Consider the following 6,271-nt stretch of genomic DNA (forward strand, 5'->3'; position numbering starts at 1 on the left):
TCTCTCTCTCTCTCTCTCTCTCTCTCTCTCTCTCCTTTCACTACCAACTGTAAAACTGAACAATGATGAGTTAGGGCAAAAGTAGTGGGTACATAAAATGAGCACCCAGAAGGGAACTTTAGGCCATGACTTTGGGCAGAGACCTCAAGCCACAGCGCCACAATGCCACCATTTTCAGCTCAGTGCTGGCTCAGTTGGTCATCCTACTAGATGCTTGATTTCATGTAGTGAGTTAAATTGTCTACACTGGCTGAAGCAAAGATTTTGGATCATAGGAACACATATATGGAATCTAAGTAATATTAATAGTCATTTGTAACTGTGTTATTGAATCTAACATGCCTGGAGCACTGCCCTTGGGTATCGTTTAATCTTCACAACAACCTTCAAGGTAGGTACTATTATGACATTTACTTTACAGTTGACGAAATGGAGGCTTTGGGAAATTACATTAGTCCAAGTTCTTGGGACTGATATGTGTCACATGAGTAAATTGGAACTTACGTTTCTCTGACTCCAAAGCTGTGTTTTTACATTAATATTAGTTACTATTTGTCATTTACTATTTGTCAGTTGCTTTACGTATATTATTTTTTAATACTTACAACAGCTGCCCAGAGCAAATTTTATTTCCATTTTTTGTGGATAAGAGAACTGAACAGAGAGCTTAAGTAGCTTTTCCAAGATCACACAGCTAGTAACTGGAAGAGCTGCCATTCAACCCCAGTTAAGCTGGTTCTGTATCTCATGCTCCTGTTTATAACACTGGAGAGAGGACAAGGGTCAGCACCTCCACTACCCATACTTCCCAGTTGATGGGAATTGAGATGTGACGGATCCATTGTCTCTCCATGGGACACGGAGGATACTCAAGAGTGGGACTAACAGGGAAAGTGAATTCATTCACTGAAATCAATGACTTTCTGAGTTACGGCTGTTCAACATGGAAAGGGCTTCCTTGGAACTGGAGAGTTCTCCCATGCTATCGATTTTCAGCGCAGGTGGGGACGGACATCCAAGTGGCTGCTATACAGTAAAGCCCCTTCAAGGGTCCTTCAAGCCCTGAGACAGATTTAAGGATCTGAAAAGTGATTGAAACCTCACCTTGCAGAAAATCTGCCCAGTGGGGTGCCCTCTCAAACCCTCTCCTTTATTCACTCTTAATTTAGGTAAGAAAGATGGCATAGCCATAGTGAAAAAGCATGGGCTTTGGAAGAACCAAGCTTAAATTCAGAAACACTAACTGTTGAACGTTGGGCAAGTTGGTCAAATTCTCTGACCCAGTGTCCTCAACGCATGTCCTCGTGTAAAGACAATATGAGAAAGTTTGTCTGGGAAGGTTATTTTCAGGTTAAAGAAGATAATAATGGCTGAGACACTATATAGAATTACTTAATACCTAGCAGGAACTGAATAATTGCAGTTACTTGCATCATGACTGTTACTGTTGTTATTACTCTGTCTCCAGTTTTCAAGTCCGTTCTTTTAGAATAAACAACTCACTCCCTGCTTGTTCTCCATGGCCCTTCTGGTTCAGACTGTGAATCAGGTTTGTTTTCCAGCCTTTGGAGTGTGCCATGACCCGGGACAGGTGTGCCCAGGTCGGGGTGAGAGTCGGCCGGCCCCCTTGCATTGTTGGATTGGGTTGGAGGCAGCATGCCCAGCCAGGAGCCCTGTGGCCCGGGGGAGCTCATGCCCTTCAGTTCTCAGTGTAGGACATTCAAGGTCAGTGGCTGCTTCCTCCTGAGCTTCTGAACCCAGATATACGATGTCCTCCAGCCAGAGGCCCTTTCACAGAGCCCAGGAAGCACAGGTTGCTCATTGCCAGCATGGAAATAAATCCAACTGTTGGTTGTCACCCCCTTTTAAACTCAGACATGGTAGACACACATTAAATGAAGGCTGTAGAACATGGGCATCTTACACCTTTTCTGAAATCATATCTGAAGTGTGGCCAACTTTTACTCCCCAAAATTCACTCTTTGTCCTATTTTGACCTACACAATTTATTTTTAAAGATCACATCATATCCCAGTTTACCTCCTGGCTCTGCCGCTTTCTCAGCCATGTGATGCTGGGCAATTCCTACACTTTCTTGAACTTTAGTTTCTTCCTCTGAAAAATGAGTTTTGCAGAACTTTTTGTGACCCCTAAATAAGGCAGTACTTGTTCCACACCTGCCTAGGGCCAGAAACAACCATCAGCTCATGATCAACCCTTTCCCACCGTAAAGCTCAGAAAAGGCTCCATCCTCCATGCCCTTCAAGATCATTACTGTCTCCCTTCCTGCCATTCTTCACTGGGATGAATAACTGCAGTTTTTCACATTTGCAGGCATCACATTTCTCTTTGACCATGAAGCCCAACCCTCTATACAGTATTTATTTACAGATATCTGAACAGCACACTTGTAACTGGAAATCTGCCTGCCTCGGGACTTATATTTCCTGTGTATTATATTCCTAGCTCTGGGTCTTCCCTCTTGTAAAACAAATTAATAATCTGCTAACTCCTGGTCAGCTTCTTACCCACTCTGACCTCTGGACTTTTATCAGCACGCTCGTACTTAGCAGGAAACCCTCCCAAAACCCATTGGGTTTGGCTGTATGCCTTTTCTCAACGGCCTCACATAATTGTACAGTTATATTAAACTTTACAAAAGTACTTTCCTGTACTTTATCTCATTCAATTCTTACACATTCCTTTGATAGAGATAGCCTACCCTTAATTTTATTGTTCAGAAAATGGAAACTCAGAGAAGTTAAGTGATATTCAGAGCTATAATTTGGACTGGCTCTATCACCAATTATCTTTATTTTCTTCTTGAAGTTCCCAGGATTTCTGAGTTTGTATTCTATCAAGATTCTGTCTCCACTTCCTCCAAGGGGATTTTGGCTATTTGCTGGCTGAATGCTGCTGTGGCTCCCTCTTCCTTCCCTCCTCTCTTCCTCCCTTCCTCCCTCCTTCCTTCTCTCTTTCCTTCCCTCCTTCTCTCCTTCCCTCCCTCTCTTCCTTGCCCCCTGCCCTGTGTCTCTTCTCTCTGATGGATGACATATGTGTCTGGGCTGCAGAGCACCTGTCTGCCTGAACCTCAGGGACTCAGCTACCTCCTGCCCAATAGCCTGGGCTCATTGCCACCGACCACAAACAACCGAGTTGTTCAGAAAGGGACCAAAGCCAAGTCAGAAGACACCCTCACATTTTCTGGGTCGTAAAGCAGTTCTACATGCATTGTGACGAATTGGATGTACCCAGCATTAAGATTCAATCCCAGATATAAACTGAAGACACAGGCCATCCCCAATTCCCCACTCTTCTTGCTGTTTATGTTCACCCTTCCCTGCATAGAGCTGCCTCTACCTCCCTCCAGCCCTGACATAGGAGATGATCCATACACGCTTATTAAATTACATTGAATTGTATAGCAGAGACAAGGTTCCTCAGACCAGTAACTCAAGTCCTCCTTCTTGGAGGAGTCACCACCTTGGCTAAGGAACAGGGCAGAAATTAGAGGCAGCAGCTTGGATCTTTCAGCAGCATTTCCACTCAGACCATTGCTTAATACCACTTCTTATTCTCAATCACACCTATGTCTGTCATTCACTGGGATATTTTAAAAAGTCCTTGACTAAAACCTAGAGGAAACAGTGGGAATCCTGACACTGGCTGAACTATCCCTGCCATTTAATAGAGCTTTTAATATATTTCAACATAGCAATGTCTTTTTGGGGTCCAGTTTTGATTAATTTCAAATGAGTAAAAGCAAATTTGTTGCTGAACATCTTTGGGATACAAAAATTAATTTTTTTTTTTTTTTTTTTTTTTGAGACGGAGTCTCGCTCTGTCGCCCAGGCTGGAGTGCAGTGGCCGGATCTCAGCTCACTGCAAGCTCCGTCTCCCGGGTTCACGCCATTCTCCTGCCTCAGCCTCCCGAGTAGCTGGGACTACAGGCGCCCGCCATCTCGCCCGGCTAGTTTTTTGTATTTTAGTAGAGACGGGGTTTCACTGTGTTAGCCAGGATGGTTTTGATCTCCTGACCTTGTGATCCGCCCGTCTCGGCCTCCCAAAGTGCTGGGATTACAGGCTTGAGCCACCGCGCCCGGCCTCAAAAATTAATTTAAAATCAACAAGCCCAAAATCTTAGTCATTCACCATGACCTTTTGAATAACAGGATTCCGGCTAATTTGAGCATGGGAAAGCTGTCTGATACACTGCATCTAGTACAATCGCTAATCTAATCGCTTTGTATCTGTGCGGTACTTTACACTTAGGAAAAATGTTGCCAATTTATATTGATCCTGGCAGAAGAGGAGACCAAGCCCCTGAGGGCAGGAACCTTCTCAAAGTCTGTCATCCACGAATTATGTGGTGGTTGTAGGACTAGAAGGTCAGCAGACTTTGTATTATTTCCTCCCGCTTTCCAGTTGTTTCAACAACAACGACAGGAAACGTAATTCCACCACATGAGTAATTTTATAATGAGAATAATCCCTTACTCATTTACCTGCCTGTGAGGTCTCTTAAGGCCCCCAAATACTAACCATCCTGGCAGGAATTTTTTAATACCTGCTAGGTCCACACCAGAGTCAAGCACAACTTAAATCTCTTTGCACAGAACCAGAGAGGGTGCTGGCGCTTGAGGCGTAAGATGTGCCCTTGCTCTATAGGACTCTTTGCGGTCCAAATCAGCCACAGAACCAACCCACCTCCAGCCCGAATGTCTACCTCGCTCCACTCACCTGCCTGTGTGGTTTCCGTTCAGCTCAACTGAGTCTGAGGGGCTCTTGTTCTCTTTAAATATATGAAGGCTGTCACCAGCCTTGGCCTGCTGGGGGAAGGGCAGGAGGGAGGCCGAGGGAGAGGGTGAATGAGACGTGAGTAACACAACTGCTATCAGAGGCTGAAAATAGCCTGTGACCAAAGCCCTGAGTTTTGTCTCCCCCAACCCCCCAGCCAGCTGTGAGCCTCTTGGAGAACCATATCACTTGGGTTCTATTTTCACTGCCAATTGCTTATGGCACCAAGGGATCAATTTATGAAGTGTGTCATTTCTGATCAAGTGGTAGGAACAGGAACAAGAGCTAGGGGTTTAACACTGAAAATCATTTCTCCAGGCCCCCACCCCACTAACCTTCCTGGAAATCAATGCAAGGTACCTCCAAATGAGTCATGTGCCATATCTGGGAGCCTCTGGAACTCAGAGCCACAGGTCACCACACTCGTGAAGAGAACTCAGAGCTAAAAATAAGGGTGATGGGTGTCTGAAACGATACTTAGATAATCTCTTCAAAGAAGCTTGGGGAAAAAAAGGTTGGCACATCACTTGGAACCTGTCGCTCCATCTATCCTAGGAAATGAAGTTTTTCCTAAAATGTTTTGAGTTACTTTGTTATTATCCTTTTCTGTTTAAGAATTTGACACAGCAGTGCATATTTATCATCATCACATTATATTTATAACGTCTTGACATGTCTTTGTAGACCCATATTTTCTTTGGAGGTCTAATTTCTCTTTGCCTGGAGTTCACACAGTTTAGATTTGATCAAGCACCAGGGACTGATATAAATTATAGCACTGAAAAGCTGACAAGAAGTTCAGAGATGTGAAGACTAATACTTCATGTTATAGATGAGGAAACTGAGGCACCGAGCACCTTCCACTCATGTTGACCCGGATGTTGAGGTAAGGTGCATGTAGAACCCAACCAGGAGGGTTATGATCCAGCCCTCACACCCGATATTAGCCCTGCGGTTACCTGCTCACAAAGCAATTGGTTGAATGACAGAATATTTCACTGTCAAGAAGGTTGTGGCAATTTCACAAGGACGGCCGTGGTATAGCCTCCTATGAGATATCCTCGGTCTGTGTTTTCACTGCATGGCATCTTCATCATAGAGACAAGGCAATCATGAGGATCTTAGAAAGTTAAAGCTACAAAGGACTTTAGAAATCGTCTAGGATAGTGGCTTTTATTTGTTTGTTTGTTTCTTTGTTTAGAGAAAGGATCTCATTCTGCCACCTAAGCTAGAGTGCAGTGGCATGATCACAGCTCACTGCAGCCTCCACATCCTGGGCTCAAGCAATCCTCCCGTCTCAGCCTCCCGAGTAGTTGGGACTATAGGGCACACACCAGCACTCCTGGGTAATTTTTTTGTAGGGATGTGGTTTCACCATTTTGCTCAGGCTAGTCTTGAACTTTGGGCTCAAGTGATCTGCCCACCTCGGCCTCTCAACGTGCTGAGATTACAGGCTTGAGCCACTGTGCCTGGC

At 44.6% G+C, this 6,271-nt stretch overlaps 1 protein-coding gene across 1 annotated transcript in view; it reads right to left on the reverse strand.

The window, feature by feature from the left end:
• The window catches only part of CSRP3 (cysteine and glycine-rich protein 3 (cardiac LIM protein)), a 20,738-nt gene extending 15,903 nt beyond the window's left edge, over positions 1–4,835 (reverse strand). The window contains exon 1 of the mRNA XM_011937481.1: positions 4,741–4,835. The gene's annotated coding sequence lies outside the window, so the exon portion shown is untranslated. The remainder of the gene's footprint in view (positions 1–4,740) is intronic.
• Between the last annotated feature and the right edge of the window lie 1,436 nt (positions 4,836–6,271).

This window comes from Colobus angolensis, unplaced genomic scaffold, assembly GCF_000951035.1.
Source record: "Colobus angolensis palliatus isolate OR3802 unplaced genomic scaffold, Cang.pa_1.0 Scaffold164, whole genome shotgun sequence".
NCBI lineage: Eukaryota > Metazoa > Chordata > Mammalia > Primates > Cercopithecidae > Colobus > Colobus angolensis.